This window comes from Pinus tabuliformis, chromosome 9 (assembly GCF_031772625.1).
Source record: "Pinus tabuliformis cultivar Carrire ecotype Pingquan chromosome 9, CPIR1, whole genome shotgun sequence".
NCBI lineage: Eukaryota > Viridiplantae > Streptophyta > Pinopsida > Pinales > Pinaceae > Pinus > Pinus tabuliformis.
Genome location: NC_142307.1, coordinates 73,759,812 through 73,783,028, shown reverse-complemented (window position 1 = coordinate 73,783,028; position 23,217 = coordinate 73,759,812).

Below are 23,217 nucleotides of genomic sequence, written 5' to 3'. Positions count from 1 at the left end.
ATTATCTGTCCTCAACACCTTTATGTTCTTCTCTGTCTGGTTTTCCGCTAGAGCCTTAAATTCTTTAAACCTATCAAAGACTTCAGATTTCTTCTTAAGGAAATATATCCATGTATTCCTTGAGAAGCCATCTATAAATGATACATAGTACACAAACTTACCCAGTGATGGAACCTTCACAGGGCCAAACACATCACTGTGCACAAGCTCTAATATATGTTTTGCCCTCTTACCACCAGAGGGGAAACTCACCCGATCCTGCTTCCCATATACACAATTTTCACACAAATCAAAATCCAGAGAGATATTACTCATACCTTCTACCATACCTTCTACCATACCTTTACCATGAAGTATTCGAAGGCCCTTCTCTCCAATATGTCCAAGCCTTTGATGCCACAACATGGTCTTTTCTCCAGAGACCACTGGATTTTCTGCTACACTTTCAGGAACCACGAAACTATTGCACCTATCAACAACAGTGCTACCTTGCATCTTGTACAGAGTTCCAATCCAAACTACCCGCATCAATACCAGTGCTCCCGAACCATCTTGCAGGTATCCTTCTCAAACACTATTTTTACACCTACATCATCCAGCTTACTAACAGAAATTAGATTTTTGGCTAATGTAGGAATATGCAGAACACCCGGAAGTTTTCTAACCCTTCCACCTTGCAGCTTCAACTTTACTTTTCCACGACCAATGATTCTAGCCTTCCTGTCATCCCCCAAGAAGACATCACCACCATCATATTTCTCATACTCACAGAACCACTCTCTATGGGGAGTGAAGTGAAAGGATGCACCTTAATCAATCAACCATGCCTCATGATCTACATGTGTACCTTAAGAAGCCAAGTACACATCCCCACCTTCATTTGAGGTGGTTTTCACCTCTGTAGAAGGAGCCTCATCAGATCTCTTTCCTTTGTCAGGAGATTTAGATTTACAGTCCCTTTTGAAGTGGCCTTCCTTTCCGCATTTCCAGCACACCACCTTTATACGTTTTCCTGGAGATTTAGATCTCCCTCTAGATTTAGACCTCCCACTCGATGACTTATTTTTGTTTCTGTTCTAGGACCGTCCTCGTACAGACAAGGCATCACCATTTTGGCTCTCCATATTTTTGCGTCTCATCTCCTCCATCAGCAAGGCTGAGACTATTTCATCAAACTGCAAGGCAGTTGCATTGCTACCTATTGCGATAACCAAACTATCCCACGAATCTGGTAGAGAACACAACTAACTGATGCACTTATCTTCATCTAAAATTTTAATATCAACAGATGCTAACTGACTTAACATAGTATTAAATGCGTTCAGATGCTCTGTCACCGAGTCTCCATCTTTCATCCTCAGGTTATACAGCTTTTTCTGCAGGAACAGTTTATTCACCAGAGACTTAGATTGGTACAAAGTCCCTAACTTGTCCCACAAAGCCTTTGTTGTAGCTTCCCCTGATACATTCAGCAATACTGAATCTGAGACACACAATCGTATTATGCTCTTTGCCTTCTGATCCAACTTCTTCCATTCTTCATCGGACACTCTTGTTGGTTTAGTACCCGGATCTACCGTGATCCACTGATCTTTATCCACCAACAGATCCTCCATCTTGAGTTTCCACAACTCAAAACTCTGACCATTAAATTTCTCAATCTCTATCTTTCCACTGCTCGCCATCTTCTTTCACCACTAGAATCGATCTCGCAGATCTCCCACTGAATAGGGTCTACCATAGGCCCGAGCGAAACCCCTCAGCAACAAAGGCGTCCCCTTGAAGCCAAATCTGCTCTAATTCCAAATGTAGGTTTTAACCCCGTACAGAAATTCCCTGCATACGAATTCTAAAACACAGAAAATAAATAATGCGAGAGTAGAACACATAAAACACATATACACAGATATTTTCCCCTGGATCCCAAAACCAGGACTACCAGCTTGATTTTTCATTATGTTCCTTTCAATGTTATAATACATATTTATACATGTCGAAGCATCCAACACCATGGACAGAAAACCATCGCGTCTGTTAACACCCAGGTTGTTCCCTATGACTCCCAAGGGAATACGGCCGGGGTAACCACTAACCAATCTTTGGATTGCAGCTTCTAGCCAAGCTGTAATCAGAGAGGGCTCTCTCTGTATAATTTGTCACTGTTCTATTGGTGTTTCAGGCTAGCTATTAATGCTCAGGTTTGGTTTATATTTTGGTTGAGGGATTTCTATCAGGGATCAGAATGTAGTGTTTAAAGGACAATAGACCATTGGGCAATGGAGTCTGGAGGTTATAAAGCTTTGAAATACAGAGGTGATGGTTTTCAGATTTGCAGGGCCTGTTGTGTAATACAAACAAACAATTTTAACTTAGTGAATGATGCATGGTCAGCCAACAGAAAGCAATTAAGAATTTTCTATTAAACTGGTGATGTGAAGGTGATACTTGTTTATACAGGAGCATACTCGAATTCCTGAAAGCAAAGATCACTGTGAAAGCAATATTCTTGATAGTGCAGCAATTAAGAATTACACTTATCAAGACGGTAGCTGAAGAAAACAATCATTGACAACACAGATTGAACTCAGGGTACTGCATGAGTAAATCCTGAAGGTTATTCTTTTTCTTAATTGCCAAACAGTTAGAATTAGAAACATACATGAAATGTGATAGATAGAAGACACACAACAAAGATAGGCACAGAAGACTTATTGTATTTTGAAGTACACAGGAATCCAGCAGATTCAACTACCATCAGAACGCATTCAACACTTTAGAAGTCCGAGAAATTCCATCACTTTTATTAAGCTCTGAAAGAATTACAGTCTGGTAAATTCTCCAGGAGAAATCAACAACAACCCCTCAAACTTATGTGAGGGGCAAATATATACTCTCGGTCTTTACAAAAATATCTGAGTTCTAAGTTATCTCATATTTAATAATCTCACCAACTCTTAAGATATTAAAATCAGAAAGTTATTACAGCATTGAATATAAAGTAAATGTGTCTTTATGCTTTGTCAGAAGATATTTTAGCCTTTAGAGGCTACTAAGTCGGTTGGAGTGACCTGCATAACTGCTGTGATAATGCGTTCTTGGAGCTGCGTTGCTATAGATTCTCGGCCTGGACACCTGTAGCTTTTATTTTGCTTTTTGGCCGAAATCTCTGCTGAGTTGGCTCAGCTTTTAATCTTGACTGTATGCTGATCCCTTTGCAGCTGTCCTGTGTATGGGAGTTTTTACCTTTTATATGAGCAAAAAGTTGCTGAATGGCACTCTGTTCACAAAATAGTTTGTATGGCATTGGTCCACCATTCTTGAGTAGGTAACTGATGCCTTAGGATTGCACCCATGGTCTCTTCTGCTTCTGTATACTTGAAAAAGTTGGGAGCTGCATCAAAAAGATGATTGATCTCATTCATTATGAAAAATAGACTTTCTACCTTGTTGTAGATAGTCTGTCCTGTAGCTGGCCCTGTTTCCTCTGAGCTGCTCGGCCTTTCATTGATCTGGCTGGTGGCAAAGGTGTTGACCCTTTTGGTATATTGGTCATGGGTGTATAATCTCCCTGCGTTGTTCAGTAAACCAGGGAGCCCTCTGCTTTCCAACACCTGAAACTTCTCCATAAATTTGTTTACCTCGGTCTGCATGTCTTGGGTTCTCCTGTCTAATGTCTGTACCAAATTCTTGAGTGTGAGAACCCTTTTAATCGACTGGATGTGCTCAGTTCTGTTAGATATGCCTATGGCAGCCAATTGACTGCTTGTTTTGTGGTTGAGCACATTGATCATCCTTGTTGCTACTTCAGGCGTGCTGCCTAGAGTAGCCCTTGCTTTGTGAATTTCTGCTCGTGCTCTTGGAATGAGCTCTAGTTGCTCATGGATGGTCTCTATATACTGTCATTGGTCAGTAATAGATTGGCCAATATTGGCCCACAGCACAGTTTTTAATTCAGCAGTTACCTTGTCCAGTGTGAGCTCCTTTTCCAGCTCTGTTATTCTTCTCTTTAAAGTTTTGACATCCCTTTCTTTCTCAGCCATATTTCTTTTGCTTTTATCATACTTGTCATTCACACTGGCTAGGGATTCTTTGACTTCATTGAGCTCTTTCATTTGAGCTTCCAGGACTTGTATTTCAGTTTGCAGCTTCTGCATATCCAGACTATGAGTCTGCTCTGTTGTTGGTGAAGCTGTTGATGTAGTCGGTGCTGTTGCTTCTGTTTGTTGAGAAGGAGGAGCAGTAGTAGTGGCATCTTCTTCCAGATTGATAGTTTCAGGAGGAGGTTGGGAAGTCTGCCCTTCTTCTCTTTGTGCCAAGGTGGCCTGTAATGCTGCCCGTGCTGCTTCTGCCTCTCCTAGCTTTTCCTGTGTTTGCATCAGCTGCTTGTACAGGGTTACCAGCAGAGTGTTTGCCCGTTCATCATGTCTTTGTTGGGTTACATCGTCAGTCTGAGGGTGAATAGTGGCTGGGAGTTTGATTTTCCTTCTTAAAGCTGCCAAATCTGCATCCCTCAATTTCAGGATCTCTTGTATGCCTTTGATATCTTTGGGATCATGCCCAATCTCTATAATAATGTCCTCTAAGGTCCTTATTCTGTTGTATTTTGCTTGGGATGATGCCTTCTCCAGTTCTAGCTGGGCCGCTGTATTATTCAGGCTATTGTGTAGCCTGTAGTTGTCCAAAGTTTGGTCTGCTAATGAAGCATAGACCATTTCACCCGTTTGTTTGTGCAGTTCAATCTTGTCCATCGGGTGGATGTCTTTAGCCAGGACTTCCAGGTTAGTCCTAAGATAATCTGAAGCAGATTGTGGCTGTAGTGCTGTTGGCATAAAATGACTCATGATCATTTTGCCTTCTTGTAGATCAAAGGCAGACATGAGCCTTTGTTGATTTGTAGGAGCCATGTTCAGCAGATGATTGTACAGCTGTATCCTGATAGGCTCGTTTCTCCTTTTGATTTCGATGAACTGTTGCTTAATGCCAAGTCCACCTTCCTTTTGCTGCCTTGAGGAGCTGACCTCTCCTCCCAATGTCCTATCTTGTTCCTGTTGGAAGGAACTAGCTGATGTTTCCCTGCTAGGTGGAACTATGCCAAAGGACTGCCCCATTGGCATTTCTTCTTCAGAGAAGGGGTTTATTCTTTGCCTTTTCTCCCCATGAGTTGTTGATGCTGTGGGGGGAGTCTCCCTGTCTCTTTTCCTAAAGATGAATGTATCCTCCCTCTGAGGGGTCTGGAGGATTGATGCCTCAGCTGTAATATCTTGCCTTGGAGGCACTATTTGCTCAGTGGTTTTAGGATTTTCCACTGTCTTTTCTTGCTGGGCAGGTTGCTCCTGCCTTTGTTGCTCTTGATGCTGCTGCTCTTGCTGCACTGGCTGTTCTTGCTGCACTGGCTGTTCTTGCTGCAGCCCTTCTGCTTGCTTTTCCATCTCTTCTTGCTGCTCTTGCAGCAATGTTTCTACCTGTTCTTATGTTAAAGGAGGTGGCTGTTCCACCTGCTTTTCTTTGCCCTTGCTGTGTGTAATATCCTCGGCAGCCTGCTGTGTTGTTGATGAGGAAGTTGCTGTCCCAAGTTGCCTTCTGTATGTGAGGGGAACCTGTACACAATTTTCCAGATCAGCATTCTTTTGAATATTTCTGGCTTCCTTTTCTAACAATTCTTCTTCACTAAATTCCTCTTCTAAGGTGCCCTCTGCCCATCTCAGTGTGTTAGCATACTGCTCAATCTCGGGTTGCCTCACATGTGCATAAGTTCCTAGTTTATATTTGATTCTTCTCAGTGAAATGAAGTGATTAGGGTCATAGGGTACCCAAGAAAAACTGGTTTGTAATCTGAGGCCCTCTAGGGTTCTGTCTGCCTCTTTCCATCCCTCCTCTCTCTTATTGTAAAGGAAAGGTCCCAGCTGGCTCCTTATCTTCAGCTGTACTTTCTTGTTCTTGCTTTCAAAGTGATGGCAGTCAGCATTTCCGAATTGCCTGAAATACTCCAAGGCAAACAGTCTCATTGGGACATACCTGGGCAATCTATATGGCTTTAACACACAGCCATATATCCTGATCACTGTGTGGTGTTGGTAGAAGTACCAATCACCAATGCTGTATTTCTTAGACAGATGGAGAACTCTCCTCATATCATCAGTCAATCTTGGAGGAGGGACACCATACATTAGTGTCAAAGCTGGGTGAATGAATAAATCTACAAACTCATTATATGTATATGGTGACACTGAGCTGCAGTGGAAAACTGATGTCCAGAAGACAACTGATCTTGGACTCCCCTGGGCATTTACTTTCTTCAAGAGGAGTGGGAAGCTATCTGATTGGTAGAACAGAAACAAATGGTAGATGTATGAGGCATACCTAAACAATCTTTCCCTTGGCAGATTTATTAGCTGCTCATGGATCCTGTCTGCAATATATGTGGCATAGTCATAGTGAATGGCAGGAGCCCTTCCAGGTGAAAATATGGACAGCATTGCCATTATACTGTCATCCACATCTTCCACTCCCCTGAACCCCAGGACATAACTGATCAAATCCACCATCATTTTGCCCAAATCATTTTAGTATTCATATCCAATGGGAGGAGTTCTGATGGTTTCAGAGGTTGGTGTGACAAACAGCTGATTGATTTTGATGATTTGATCATCTGCCAGCTTAGTTCCCTTCCTTATTAGGTGCTCCATGGAGAGAGGAGCCAATGACTTTGTTGTGTGGAAGTGTAGCATCTCATTGATGCTCTCAGGGGTAATTTGAAATAGGATTGAGCCAGTGGGGCTCAAAACAGCTCTTTGACAGGGGTCATAGCACTCCTGACATCTGTAAATGAATTCAGGCAAAGGGATAGCCTGAGGAAGGTTATATATGGGTAGATTGGAGTCCCAAATTCCCAGGATGTCAGCTCCACTGAGGTGCTGGGCTTTTAGTTCATTGAGCATATGAATGTTATATTTAGAACCCATTCTGAACCACTCCATCATCTGGTAATCCACATCTCCTAGTGCTTTCCACTCCAATTCTCTTTGAGGGGCATTCAGAGGTTTGATATTGAGTGCAATTGGTGTCTCCATGATGTTTTTCTGCTAAGCTGTGTTTGAGCTTGTTCGAAGTGGGCAAACCAGTTCAGGGGTGATTTATCACAATGCAAGTGAGTTACAGGTATTAGAGGGGGAATTAATCCAAGAGCAAGTGAAATTTTGTTTGAATTGGGGCTGCAATACTGTCAGGCCTCCCTCTGTGACTTGTAGCAAGTTTTTTAAAGGATATAACTACTGCCTCACGATTGCGCGAGCATTTCTCAATTGTTTTGACAAAACTTGGGAATTTTAAGGCTCAGCTAGTGTTTTTCGAGGTGGTGGTTGAAAACAGAGGTTCTGTAGAGGAATTCACCGGTGAATTATGAGTTTAACGTCCTTTTAAGCTTCCTGTGAGATTTTATAGACAACTGCAGGCGTACGGAGGAAAATGACGAAAAATACCTGGTAGAACAGCGAACAGAGGTTGTATGAGCAGGCAGGAATGGTACTCTTGAGGTCGCCTGGTTGATTTTAGCAGGTTGGCGAGGAATCGGACGCGAACGGCATGCAACAGAGCAAGAAAAATAGAGCGAAAAGAACGTAAAAGCGCATTTTTTGGCCATAATATAGATTTTTTCCCAAATTTGGCGCCTTTTTGTGATGACGTCAGCATGACGTCATTGGTGGGTCAGGGTCGGATGACGTCAGCTGACGTCATCGGGTGACGTGGCGGGTTCTCATTGATCCATGGGGGACGATGAGGTGGCAGCCACGTTGGCGGAGGGGTGGACAAAGGACGGAGGAAATGGCATAGGCGAGGTGACGTGGAGTTGACGTGGGCCAGCCACCGGGCGGTTAGAGCCGTAGCGGTTACGGTTAACTGCGTAACTGCCACGGTCTCTCGGGGCGGCTTAGATACGGCACTGTTAGTGTCAGAGTCTGACCCGAGAGAGTGAGAAGGGGACGCGTGGCACAGGCCTGACGTACCCCTTCGTCATTTTCTCGGGTGGTAACGGGGGGACGTCGGGCCCAACCCGATATTGCTGTGAACCGTCGGATCTGATGGGCCCGATCCAACGGCGGACGGGTGAGTGACTTGACCGGTGGATACGGACGGGCGGGTTTAAATAAAATATGATATTTTTTGAAAAACGCGCCAGGCGGAAAAAGGTCACGGTCTAGGCGTTTGTAATGTTTTTTAAACGTATTTTTGAAAAATCAAATATACCCGCCCGACTTTGGTTTAGGCGGAAAAAGCGGGTTTTTGGGCATTTTTCACATTTTCACATGGTTTTATGGGTAAAATGGGTTTTTACATGATTTTTTTTGCAAATGAGGGGTATAATGAGTAGATTGACCTGTAGCAAGGGAGAGAGAGATGGCATAGGTTCATCAAAGTGACCAGATGTCATTTTGATCCCTTTTCAGAGAACATATGGCTATAATGCCAAGGGGAGGGGTATTTATAAAAATTTGGGGGTTTATACACCATGGTGTTAATACTATTAGGGGAAGGGTAGAATAGGGGAGTTATATAGTAGAATTAGAGGTTAATGTGGATGGAGGGGGCAGGGAAGGTGGTATCACTAAGTTTGTTGGAAACTCACTTAGTTTAGAGAGTAGATCAAAATGAAAAGACTTTTACATAGGAAATGTGTCTTATAAAGGATAAAGAACCTCCATAAAACCATAAGCCTTCCTATGAACTTCAACTCATGAGGGGATGTTAGTAATAAATGGGAACGGGGAAAGAAGGGAAGTTAGACATGCTTCTATGTTTTGTTTCTCTCATTTTGACCTCCAAAGTCAATCTTTGAATTGAATATCACTTCTGCAACCTCCTCTACCTACCCAGCTACTTTGCCTAGCATTTTTTGTTTCTTCTTGTAGGGTGCACTTGGACTTGCAGACCCTTTGTGTGCCTTTTCTTTTTCTGGCTTTTTCCTTTGATTTTTCTATCAAATTCTACCCTTATTTCTTCCAGGGTCCCAGATTAAACTGTTGGTAACCTTTTCTTCTCTACCTAAACTACTTGTCTGCCAAGATTAGACAGTTTGGACAGACTTCTTTCTCTATTCTACAACAGAAAATTTAAACATGGCATGATCCAGATTAGGCTGTTGGACCATCCATCAAAACTGAATCCTTATCAAGATATATACAGACCTTGCCTCCTTGTGAAAATATGGGATCTTTGCATCATCAAAGCAGAGCATATTTGGACCTTTTATAACCAATCATGAAATATGAAACCTATTGACATAGGTAGCAAACAGTGGCTCCACATGGGGATGGTTTTTCATCTGAAAGACCAAGAACAGCAGGTCAGATTGCCTTAGCCATTGACTGTTTTCAATCAGTGTTTGAAGTTTGCTGCTCTGAACTGCCAAAATTGTGTTTCTCTTTTTGGTAGACCTCTGATTTTATTCACCTTCTGCTGGCAGCTACAAGAGAACTGTAAGAAATCGCATTTTTTACCTGTTGCAAAATAATATATACATCTAAATATGTACAAGGTGGAACTCAGGCTGCACTTATGGGTGATAATCAAAATAGTGCTTCAGCATCCTGCCATTCACAGGACCTTCATCCAAGTCATTTTCACTAAGGCTTTTTATGAAGTAAGTGTTGTTACCTTGCACTGCTTGGACAGCAAATGGTCCTCTCCATAAGGAATCAAATTTTCCATGTTTTCCTTTCTCTTCTGTTCTTGCATCCCACTTGAGGACTTTATCACCAACATTAAAATCTTCTGCTTTGGTTCTTCTGTCAAAGGCTTTCTTTAGTTTTTCTTGTAACACTTGAACCCGGCTGAAAACTTGGTCTCTGGTTTGCTGCAAGCATATGATTTGATTTATTCTTCTCTGCATATCATTTGGTTCAGCTTGGCTTTCTTGAAGAAGCTTCATGACAGGTATCCCTAGTGATGAGGGAAATCTGGCCTCTAGTCCATAAACCAATTCATATGGGCTGGTCCCAATTGATCTCTTGGTTGTTATTCTATCTGCCCATAAGGCATTGACTAGTTTCTTGTGCCAGTTCTTTTTGTTCTCTTCAAGTACCTTCTTTATAATGTTTACAAGGCTTTTGTTTGATGATTCAGCAAGGCCATTTCCTTGGGGATAGTATGCAGTAGAATGGCCCAAAGTAATATGAAATTTATGGCAAAAGTTCACCATTTTCTTGGATCTGAAAGCAGCAGCATTGTCTGTAATAATTTTATCAGGGCAGCCAAATCTAGCTAGTATGTTGTTCTCCAAGAACTGAATGATAGTGGAATCATTTGCTTGTCTGCATGGAACAGCTTCAATCCACTTGGTGAAGTAGTCTGTGGCTGTCAAGATCCATCTATGTTGGCCTGAAGATGAGGGATAAATTTCCCCAATGAAGTCCAATCCCCATTGTTGAAAAGGTCTCTCTGTTGCAATAGGCCTTAAGGGAAGTGGCAGCAGTTGTCTCTTTCCTTCAAACACTTGGCATTTATGACATGATGTGATAAATTTCTTGACATCAGAGAACATGGTGGGCCAGTAGTATCCAGCCCTTAGTATTTTATCCACAGTGGACTTCCAGTACAAGTGTCCACCACAGTCTCCTGCATGAAACTCTTGCATGATATTGTTAGTTTCATTTTCAATTAAACAGTGCAGCAATATCCCTTCATGGTTTTTCCAAAGTAAATTGCCATCCATCACACAAAATCTTGATGTTTTCATTTTTAGGAACCTACACTTAGTTTTGGACAGTCCTGGGGGAGCACACAGGTTTTGTAACACATAACAGATATCAGAGTACCAGGGGGATTGTTCAAAGGCTACATTGATCTTTGGAGTCGCCAACTCTGTTTCACTGTCCAGCTGATTGATGTCTAAGGCTTGAAAATTTGTTTCTGTCATTAATTTGGCTAGACCTTGCCCTTTTATTAGTTTTGTAGGTTTTATCTCAATGTCAAATTCCAAAATGCTGGCAATCCATTTTCCTCTTCTGCCTTCTAAATTTTCTTGAGTGAGAATGTCTTTGATAATAGGACTTGGCACATATGCTTTGACATGGGAATAAAGGATATAAATCCTAAAGTCTTTGATTGCTTTGACTAAAGCATAAGCTTGTTTTTCCATGATTTGATATTTTAAAGGCGCATCTCTAAGAGCTTTGCTAAAGAAAGCAATTGGCTTCTCATTTCCTTGGTCATCCTTTTGTAATAAAACAGCTACAATAGTATGCTGGGAAGCAAAAGAGAAAATGATAAATTCTCTGTCAAACTGAGGATTGGTCAAAACTGGGGTTTGGGTAAGGGCCAATTTTATACCTTCAAATGCTTGATTGGCTTCAACAGTCCACTTGACCTTTGAATCCTTTTTCAGCATGTTGTTTAATAATCTGCTTAGTTCTGCTAAGTTTGGAATAAACCTTCTCAAGAAATTGATTTTTCCCAAGAATCCTTGTAATTCCTTGACATTTCTTGGGTTGGGCATTTGTAAGATGGCTTGGATTCGGTCTGGGTCTATTCTAATGCCATCTTTTGAGATGATGTGTCCTAAGAGCTTGCCTTCTTCTAAACCAAACAGGGATTTCTTGGGATTCAGAGAAATTCCATATTTTCTGCATTTTAGGAAGATCTGTCTCAAATGTTTTAGATGCTCTTGGTCTGATTTTGAGAAAGGTGTAAGGTCATCTAAATAAATGACTAAAAAGTCATGAATTTCCTTGGCAAAGGCAATATCCATTGCTCTTTGAAATGTTGCCCCTGCATTCTTCAATCCAAAAGGCATCTTTACATATTTGAAAGTTCCCCATGGGGTTGTAAATGCTGTTTTGTCCTGATCATCAGGGTGAACTAAGATCTGGTTAAAACCTGAAAATCCATCCAGTAATGAGATCCTTGTGGCCCCCACTACTCTCTGCAAAATGTGATCCATCTTGGGCAAGGGGTAATTGTCTTTGAGGGATACCTGGTTTAGATTCCTTAAGTCCACACACAGCCTGATCTCACCTGTCTTCTTTCTTGTAGGGACTAAGTTGGAAATCCATTCAGAGAATCTGATTGGTGCTATGATGCCTGCTTTGAACATTTTATGTACCTCTTGTTCCATTGCTAGGAGAAGCATAGGATTGATTCTCCTCAGTTTTTGTTTGAAGGGCTTTTGATCAGGCTTGAGAGGGATAGTATGCTGGATAACAGAGGTGTCATAGGACTTTAGGTCCTCATAACTCCATGCAAAGACATCCTGGAACTCTTTGAAGAGGTCAATGTATTTTGGCTTTTGGTCCGGAGGTAAGGAAGCAGAAAATTTGATAATCTTTGGTTTTTCCACAGTCCCAATGTTGCATTCTTCTATGGCATTGTTGATGGGCTGCATTTTTGGCTTGCTGGGAACATCATTTGAATCAAAAATGTCTTCCAAAGGAGCTAAGCCAGTGGGTAAAAAATTGTCTTTCAATTCTATAATTTCAGTTTCAGCATCAGCCACTTCTTCACAATTGATTGCTTGAATTTGCTGAATGTTATCCATGTTGAAAATGGTTGGGTTTAGCATTTGTTTTGCTGTTCTGGGTGACATTGGGTGAGTGCTCTTTTGGAACAGTATTTGTGATTGACTTGCTGTATCAAGTATTTGTGATTGACTTGCTGTCTCAATGTCAATATTTAATCCTGCAAATTCCTTTTGCAGCGTTAAAAAATGGTTTATTTGCTTGTCATCCTCAAATACTTGCCAATCATTCACATTGTTTGGAATAGAGGGTCTATGTTTTACCTCAGCTGTAAAACAGTGATGGGGTCCAAAAGGCAGCTTGCAGGTACTTGCAAATGTGGCCAAACTATGAGCATGCAGATTCTGGGTCCTAGGAATTTTGGTGATTTGGAATTCAGAGAAAACATTTAGTACATCAGCAACAGCAGACCTATAAGTCCTTAGTCTTTTGTCATTGGTGACAAAATTTCCCTTCACTTATTGAATGACTAAATCTGAATCACCCATGATTGAAACCATGGCAGCTTGCAAAAATTTTACTAACTTGAGGCCTAGTAAAAGAGCTTCATATTCTGCCATATTATTAGTACATCTGAAGTTTAATCTATAGGCTCTGCCTTCTGCATAACTATTTTCTTTATTGTGTACCCAAACTCCAGCTCCTGCTCCTAACTTGTTGACTGAGCCATCAAACTCAAGGAACCATAGAATGTTTTGTTGTGAAGGAGTTTTTATGATCTGTTCATGGGCTGGCAATGTAAGCAGAAGTTTTGGTGCTTGTTCTGGCTTGTCTTGTAGGGCAGTTACATCATTTACTTTGGTATGCTTGAAGTCTAGATCATCAGCAGTGTCTAGTATTTGATCAACTGTTGTTTTGTGAATGATGATTTTTTCATCCGAGTCTTCTTCTTGTATGAGTATATCAGTTTCAACATTGTTTTTTGTGAGAGCAGTATTGCTGTTAAAGAGAATGTATGAGTCTATGTCCGAATGGACAGCATATATGGGAAAGTTTTGAGGCTTTTCTTCACTGCTAACCATGTATTTCATGAGTGTTTCTCTGTACAGTCTTTTTGGTTGCCCAAAAACAGAGATGGTAGCATATGACATGTCTAATTGTAAGGAGCCTTGGAGTTTAGCTCCCCATGATCTTGATAACAGCATTCCATACTTAGGTGGGATATCAGCAACTACCACATCCATTAGGATTGTTTTGTTTGGGTATTGAACCAGGGACACACATAAGTCCTTTATGAGACCTAGACACTTGACTTGGCTGGAGTCAAAGGAGAACAGGTCTTTGTATGGTCTTGTTATATCTAGATTTAATCTTTCCATGACTGCTTTTGGCATGAGGTTGTGAGAGGCACCTGAATCAAACATTGCATTGTGCAATATTTTATCATGAATATGTAGGCTGACATAAAAAGGTAATACCCCTGTGACTACGGTTTTTCCATCCACTTCTGGCCCAAACAGGAGTTCTGGGGTGTCATCCAGCACATTGACATCATCCTTGTTGCTGGTGAGTTGAAGGGATTTCTTGATCTGTAGTTTATAGATATCATGTTTAGCCAGTTCTAAGAGGGGAATTGCTACCTTAAGCTTGCCAGTTTCAGTGCCTAAATCGAAAGGTTTTTCAGATTGGGCTTTAAGGTTATGGGTAGCAGTCCTTTCTTTTTTCATTAAGTCTTCTTCTTCATTTTTATCTCGATTTGGTGTCTTATCTGTGTTACTGATCTCTTGGGGAGTAATACTAGAATCAGGTTGAGCAGTTGAAGTGGCCATAGGTTGATCTTTCAAAAACCGTGGTTCAGTGACCTCTTCAATGATCATTTCTTTTGTAGGTAAATTTGTTTTGTCATTAAGCTCTATGACTGTTTTAGACTGCTGATTACCCTTTATCTTTTCGGGCTAGTTTACATTCACTGTCCTGCTCCTTAGTTTGTATTGTTTATGGACTTCATAAACAGCAGTGTCATAGCCTTGTTTAAAATAAAAGGATTCACCTGATTTGGTCTGGAATAGTTTGATTTCATCATCCTCATGATCTTCTTGGGTTAAAAAGACTTGACTTTCACCATCTAGACCTATCAAATTAATCTCAGGATCTTCATTGGGCTCAGTCAATGTGGAAGTTTCAGCATAGTTTTCCTGAAATGGAGGTCTGACTTCCGGATCAGCATTGGCCCTGCCATTGTTTGTGTTTGGGTTTCTCCTAAAATTTGGATTTCTAGGAGGGTTATTTTGTGGAGCTTCCCATGATGCTTTTCTTTCAACTGATTCCACTCTATCACCTAGTCTCTTCATGCTATTGAGTATGGCATCAAGTTTTTGATCAAAGGCTGTGGGTTCTTCTTTGTATATGCTTCTCTTTTCTAACCTTGCCCTGTTTCTTTTGGCAATCAAGTTTGCTTCTACTGTGACAGCAGCCTTTTGAGCATCTTCAAGGGTTTCAGGTTCTCTTTCCCTCAACTGAAATGCTATGTCAGAATCAAATCCATCAGGGAATTTGTACAAGGCCAAATCAGGGGGGGGTCTCAAGTTTTGTGGTATTGCGTTGTACACATTGTTGAATCTGGCACAATACTCCAGAACAGTTTCTTGAGGACCTCTCTTGATTGTTTCATATTCACCAAGTATGTGCAGGGGATCTTTCTTCTTCTCCCACCTGGTAGTAAAGGCCTGATAGAGCTCATCAGGGGTTGTAATAGTGTTTGCAGCGATCGACCTGAACCAGGTTCTAACATCACCTGTCAGGCTTTGGACAAAAATTCTCATCCTCACACTGTCATCATCTATCTCATAGTTTTCAAAATGGTCTTGCATCCTCTTAGCATGTTGGATGGCAGAGTAAGGGCCAGTGGAGTCAAAATATGAGATTTTGGTTTGGTAATCCTGGGGTAGAGCTGGTGGATTAGCAGGTAGCCGCAAGGGTGCATATCTATTTGCCATATTTGGTGGGTTGGGTGTATTTATAGGGACTGCTGGGATAATAGGAACAGTGGGTACCACAGGGGTAACAGGTGAAGCTGAACCTGAATAATGGTTGAAGGGGATATGTGCAGTGAATGAGGATGAGGGAGGAGGACTTTGAGATGTGGATGGTGAACTAGGAGAACTTGGAACAGACCTAAAGAGGACTTTAAGGGGAGTAGAAAGGTTGGGAAAATCTGCAACTGAGGTCAAAATAGCAGGCTGGTCCTGCTTTTGTTGCTTCTTGATGTTTCTTGGAATAGTGTTTGAATTATCAACAATGATGGGTGGATTAGGGTCAGGATTAGCCCTAGTATGTCGAGGATTTTTCTTAGGAGCCAGTTTCTAACTGTTTTTCAGGATTTTTATAGGAAGTTTTTATATATGCAAGGACTGGATGAAGATTTTGGAATGGCTATATATGTTTCAAAGCTAAGATGAAGATTCCCTAACTAGCTCTTCCCTAAAGCTGTCACTGTGGTACAGGAACAGTTCTAAGGCTTCTTGGCTGGTTTCAGGCTTGAAAGTAGCTTTGGAAGATAGATAGTAATTGAAAAATCCTAAGAAGTCCCCAGTGGAGTCGCCAATTATGTTAACACCCAGGTTGTTCCCTATGACTCCCAAGGGAATACGGTCGGGGTAACCACTAACCAATCTTTGGATTGCAGCTTCTAGCCAAGCTGTAATCAGAGAGGGCTCTCTCTGTATAATTTGTCACTGTTCTATTGGTGTTTCAGGCTAGCTATTAATGCTCAGGTTTGGTTTATATTTTGGTTGAGGGATTTCTATCAGGGATCAGAATGTAGTGTTTAAAGGACAATAGACCATTGGGCAATGGAGTCTGGAGGTTATAAAGCTTTGAAATACAGAGGTGATGGTTTTCAGATTTGCAGGGCCTGTTGTGTAATACAAACAAACAATTTTAACTTAGTGAATGATGCATGGTCAGCCAACAGAAAGCAATTAAGAATTTTCTATTAAACTGGTGATGTGAAGGTGATACTTGTTTATACAGGAGCATACTCGAATTCCTGAAAGCAAAGATCACTGTGAAAGCAATATTCTTGATAGTGCAGCAATTAAGAATTACACTTATCAAGACGGTAGTTGAAGAAAACAATCATTGACAACACAGATTGAACTCAGGGTACTGCATGAGTAAATCCTGAAGGTTATTCTTTTTCTTAATTGCCAAACAGTTAGAATTAGAAACATACATGAAATGTGATAGATAGAAGACACACAACAAAGATAGGCACAGAAGACTTATTGTATTTTGAAGTACACAGGAATCCAGCAGATTCAACTACCATCAGAACGCATTCAACACTTTAGAAGTCCGAGAAATTCCATCACTTTTATTAAGCTCTGAAAGAATTACAGTCTGGTAAATTCTCCAGGAGAAATCAACAACAACCCCTCAAACTTATGTGAGGGGCAAATATATACTCTCGGTCTTTACAAAAATATCTGAGTTCTAAGTTATCTCAGATTTAATAATCTCACCAACTCTTAAGATATTAAAATCAGAAAGTTATTACAGCATTGAATATAAAGTAAATGTGTCTTTATGCTTTGTCAGAAGATATTTTAGCCTTTAGAGGCTACTAAGTCGGTTGGAGTGACCTGCATAACTGCTGTGATAATGCGTTCTTGGAGCTGCGTTGCTGTAGATTCTCGGCCTGGACACCTGTAGCTTTTATTTTGCTTTTTGGCCGAAATCTCTGCTGAGTTGGCTCAGCTTTTAATCTTGACTGTATGTTGATCCCTTTGCAGCTGTCCTGTGTATGGGAGTTTTTACCTTTTATATGAGCAAAAAGTTGCTGAATGGCACTCTGTTCACAAAATAGTTTGTATGGCATTGGTCCACCATTCTTGAGTAGGTAACTGATGCCTTAGGATTGCACCCATGGTCTCTTCTGCTTCTGTATACTTGAAAAAGTTGGGAGCTGCATCAAAAAGATGATTGATCTCATTCATTATGAAAAATAGACTTTCTACCTTGTTGTAGATAGTCTGTCCTGTAGCTGGCCCTGTTTCCTCTGAGCTGCTCGGCCTTTCATTGATCTGGCTGGTGGCAAAGGTGTTGACCCTTTTGGCATATTGGTCATGGGTGTATAATCTCCCTGCGTTGTTCAGTAAACCAGGGAGCCCTCTACTTTCCAACACCTGAAACTTCTCCATAAATTTGTTTACCTTGGTCTGCATGTCTTGGGTTCTCCTGTCTAATGTCTGTACCAAATTCTTGAGTGTGAGAACCCTTTTAATCGACTGGATGTGCTCAGTTCTATTAGATATGCCTATGGCAGCCAATTGACTGCTTGTTTTGTGGTTGAGCACATTGATCATCCTTGTTGCTACTTCAGGCGTGCTGCCTAGAGTAGCCCTTGCTTTGTGAATTTCTGCTCGTGCTCTTGGAATGAGCTCTAGTTGCTCATGGATGGTCTCTATATACTGCCATTGGTCAGTAATAGATTGGCCAATATTGGCCCACAGCACAGTTTTTAATTCAGCAGTTACCTTGTCCAGTGTGAGCTCCTTTTCCAGCTCTGTTATTCTTCTCTTTAAAGTTTTGACATCCCTTTCTTTCTCAGCCACATTTCTTTTGCTTTTATCATACTTGTCATTCACACTGGCTAGGGATTCTTTGACTTCATTGAGCTCTTTCATTTGAGCTTCCAGGACTTGTATTTCAGTTTGCAGCTTCTGCATATCCAGACTATGAGTCTGCTCTGTTGTTGGTGAAGCTGTTGATGTAGTCGGTGCTGTTGCTTCTGTTTGTTGAGAAGGAGGAGCAGTAGTAGTGGCATCTTCTTCCAGATTGATAGTTTCAGGAGGAGGTTGGGAAGTCTGCCCTTCTTCTCTTTGTGCCAAGGTGGCCTGTAATGCTGCCCGTGCTGCTTCTGCCTCTCCTAGCTTTTCCTGTGTTTGCATCAGCTGCTTGTACAGGGTTACCAGCAGAGTGTTTGCCCGTTCATCATGTCTTTGTTGGGCTACATCGTCAGTCTGAGGGTGAATAGTGGCTGGGAGTTTGATTTTCCTTCTTAAAGCTGCCAAATCTGCATCCCTCAATTTCAGGATCTCTTGTATGCCTTTGATATCTTTGGGATCATGCCCAATCTCTATAATAATGTCCTCTAAGGTCCTTATTCTGTTGTCTTTTGCTTGGGATGATGCCTTCTCCAGTTCTAGCTGGGTCGCTGTATTATTCAGGCTATTGTGTAGCCTGTAGTTGTCCAAAGTTTGGTCTGCTAATGAAGCATAGACCATTTCACCTGTTTGTTTGTGCAGTTCAATCTTGTCCATCGGGTGGATGTCTTTAGCCAGGACTTCCAGGTTAGTCCTGAGATAATCTGAAGCAGATTGTGGCTGTAGTGCTGTTGGCATAAAATGACTCATGATCATTTTGCCTTCTTGTAGATCAAAGGCAGACATGAGCCTTTGTTGATTTGTAGGAGCCATGTTCAGCAGATGATTGTATAGCTGTATCCTGATAGGCTCGTTTCTCCTTTTGATTTCGATGAACTGTTGCTTAATGCCAAGTCCACCTTCCTTTTGCTGCCTTGAGGAGCTGACCTCTCCTCCCAATGTCCTATCTTGTTCCTGTTGGAAGGAACTAGCTGATGTTTCCCTGCTAGGTGGAACTATGCCAAAGGACTGCCCCATTGGCATTTCTTCTTCAGAGAAGGGGTTTATTCTTTGCCTTTTCTCCCCATGAGTTGTTGATGCTGTGGGGGGAGTCTCCCTGTCTCTTTTCCTAAAGATGAATGTATCCTCCCTCTGAGGGGTCTGGAGGATTGATGCCTCAGCTGTAATATCTTGCCTTGGAGGCACTATTTGCTCAGTGGTTTTAGGATTTTCCACTGTCTTTTCTTGCTGGGCAGGTTGCTCCTGCCTTTGTTGCTCTTGATGCTGCTGCTCTTGATGCTGCTGCTCTTGCTGCACTGGCTGTTCTTGCTGCACTGGCTGTTCTTGCTGCAGCCCTTCTGCTTGCTTTTCCATCTCTTCTTGCTGCTCTTGCAGCAATGTTTCTACCTGTTCTTATGTTAAAGGAGGTGGCTGTTCCACCTGCTTTTCCTTGCCCTTGCTGTGTGTAATATCCTCGGCAGCCTGCTGTGTTGTTGATGAGGAAGTTGCTGTCCCAAGTTGCCTTCTGTATGTGAGGGGAACCTGTACACAATTTTCCAGATCAGCATTCTTTTGAATATTTCTGGCTTCCTTTTCTAACAATTCTTCTTCACTAAATTCCTCTTCTAAGGTGCCCTCTGCCCATCTCAGTGTGTTAGCATACTGCTCAATCTCGGGCTGCCTCACATGTGCATAAGTTCCTAGTTTATATTTGATTCTTCTCAGTGAAATGAAGTGATTAGGGTCATAGGGTACCCAAGAAAAACTGGTTTGTAATCTGAGGCCCTCTAGGGTTCTGTCTGCCTCTTTCCATCCTTCCTCTCTCTTATTGTAAAGGAAAGGTCCCAGCTGGCTCCTTATCTTCAGCTGTACTTTCTTGTTCTTGCTTTCAAAGTGATGGCAGTCAGCATTTCTGAATTTCCTGAAATACTCCAAGGCAAACAGTCTCATTGGGACATACCTGGGCAATCTATATGGCTTTAACACACAGCCATATATCCTGATCACTGTGTGGTGTTGGTAGAAGTACCAATCACCAATGCTGTATTTCTTAGACAGATGGAGAACTCTCCTCATATCATCAGTCAATCTTGGAGGAGGGACACCATACATTAGTGTCAAAGCTGGGTGAATGAATAAATCTACAAACTCATTATATGTATATGGTGACACTGAGCTGCAGTGGAAAACTGATGTCCAGAAGACAACTGATCTTGGACTCCCCTGGGCATTTACTTTCTTCAAGAGGAGTGGGAAGCTATCTGATTGGTAGAACAGAAACAAATGGTAGATGTATGAGGCATACCTAAACAATCTTTCCCTTGGCAGATTTATTAGCTGCTCATGGATCCTGTCTGCAATATATGTGGCATAGTCATAGTGAATGGCAGGAGCCCTTCCAGGTGAAAATATGGACAGCATTGCCATTATACTGTCATCCACATCTTCCACTCCCCTGAACCCCAGGACATAACTGATCAAATCCACCATCATTTTGCCCAAATCATTTAAGTATTCATATCCAATGGGAGGAGTTCTGATGGTTTCAGAGGTTGGTGTGACAAACAACTGATTGATTTTGATGATCTGATCATCTGCCAGCTTAGTTCCCTTCCTTATTAGGTGCTCCATGGAGAGAGGAGCCAATGACTTTGTTGTGTGGAAGTGTAGCATCTCATTGATGCTCTCAGGGGTGATTTGAAATAGGATTGAGCCAGTGGGGCTCAAAACAGCTCTTTGACAGGGGTCATAGCACTCCTGACATCTGTAAATGAATTCAGGCAAAGGGATAGCCTGAGGAAGGTTATATATGGGTAGATTGGAGTCCCAAATTCCCAGGATGTCAGCTCCACTGAGGTGCTGGGCTTTTAGTTCATTGAGCATATGAATGTTATATTTAGAACCCATTCTGAACCACCCCATCATCTGGTAATCCACATCTCCTAGTGCGTTCCACTCCAATTCTCTTTGAGGGGCATTCAGAGGTTTGATATTGAGTGCAATTGGTGTCTCCATGATGTTTTTCTGCTAAGCTGTGTTTGAGCTTGTTCGAAGTGGGCAAACCAGTTCAAGGGTGATTTATCACAATGCAAGTGAGTTACAGGTATTAGAGGGGGAATTAATCCAAGAGCAAGTGAAATTTTGTTTGAATTGGGGCTGCAATACTGTCAGGCCTCCCTCTGTGACTTGTAGCAAGTTTTTTAAAGGATATAACTACTGCCTCACGATTGCGCGAGCATTTCTCAATTGTTTTGACAAAACTTGGGAATTTTAAGGCTCAGCTAGTGTTTTTCGAGGTGGTGGTTGAAAACAGAAGTTCTGTAGAGGAATTCACCGGTGAATTATGAGTTTAACGTCCTTTTAAGCTTCCTGTGAGATTTTATAGACAACTGCAGGCGTACGGAGGAAAATGACGAAAAATACCTGGTAGAACAACGAACAGAGGTTGTATGAGCAGGCAGGAATGGTACTCTTGAGGTCGCCTGGTTGATTTTAGCAGGTTGGTGAGGAATCGGACGCGAATGGCATGCAACAGAGAAAGAAAAATAGAGCGAAAAGAACGTAAAAGCGCATTTTTGGCCATAATATAGATTTTTTCCCAAATTTGGTGCCTTTTTGTGATGACGTCAGCATGACGTCATTGGTGGGTCAGGGTCGGATGACGTCAGCTGACGTCATCGGGTGACGTGGCGGGTTCTCATTGATCCATGGGGGACGATGAGGTGGCAGCCACATTGGCGGAGGGGTGGACAAAGGACGGAGGAAATGGCATAGGCGAGGTGACGTGGAGTTGACGTGGGCCAGCCACCGGGCGGTTAGAGCCGTAGCGGTTACGGTTAACTGCGTAACCGCCACGGTCTCTCGGGGCGGCTTAGATACGGCACGGTTAGTGTCAGAGTCTGATCCGAGAGAGTGAGAAGGGGACGCGTGGCATAGGCCTGACGTACCCCTTCGTCATCTTCTCGGGTGGTAACGGGGGGACGTCGGGCCCAACCCGATATTGCTGTGAACCGTCGGATCTGATGGGCCCGATCCAACGGCGGACGGGTGAGTGACTTGACCGGTGGATACGGACGGGCGGGTTTAAATAAAATATGATATTTTTTGAAAAACGCGCCAGGCGGAAAAAGGTCACGGTCTAGGCGTTTGTAATGTTTTTTAAACGTGTTTTTGAAAAATCAAATATACGCGCCCGACTTTGGTTTAGGCGGAAAAAGCGGGTTTTTGGGCATTTTTCACATTTTCACAGGGTTTTATGGGTAAAATGGGTTTTTACATGATTTTTTCTGCAAATGAGGGGTATAATGAGTAGATTGACCTGTAGCAAGGGAGAGAGAGATGGCATAGGTTCATCAAAGTGACCAGATGTCATTTTGATCCCTTTTTAGAGAACATATAGCTATAATGCCAAGGGGAGGGGTATTTATAAAAATTTGGGGGTTTATACACCATGGTGTTAATACTATTAGGGGAAGGGTAGAATAGGGGAGTTATATAGTAGAATTAGAGGTTAATGTGGATGGAGGGGGCAGGGAAGGTGGTATCACTAAGTTTGTTGGAAACTCACTTAGTTTAGAGAGTAGATCAAAATGAAAAGACTTTTACATAGGAAATGTGTCTTATAAAGGATAAAGAACCTCCATAAAACCATAAGCCTTCCTATGAACTTCAACTCATGAGGGGATGTTAGTAATAAATGGGAACAGGGAAAGAAGGGAAGTTAGACATGCTTCTATGTTTTGTTTCTCTCATTTTGACCTCCAAAGTCAATCTTTGAATTGAATATCACTTCTGCAACCTCCTCTACCTACCCAGCTACTTTGCCTAGCATTTTTTGTTTCTTCTTGTAGGGTGCACTTGGACTTGCAGACCCTTTGTGTGCCTTTTCTTTTTCTGGCTTTTTCCTTTGATTTTTCTATCAAATTCTACCCTTATTTCTTCCAGGGTCCCAGATTAAACTGTTGGGAACCTTTTCTTCTCTACCTAAACTACTTGTCTGCCAAGATTAGACAGTTTGGACAGACTTCTTTCTCTATTCTACAACAGAAAATTTAAACATGGCATGATCCAGATTAGGCTGTTGGACCATCCATCAAAACTAAATCCTTATCAAGATATATACA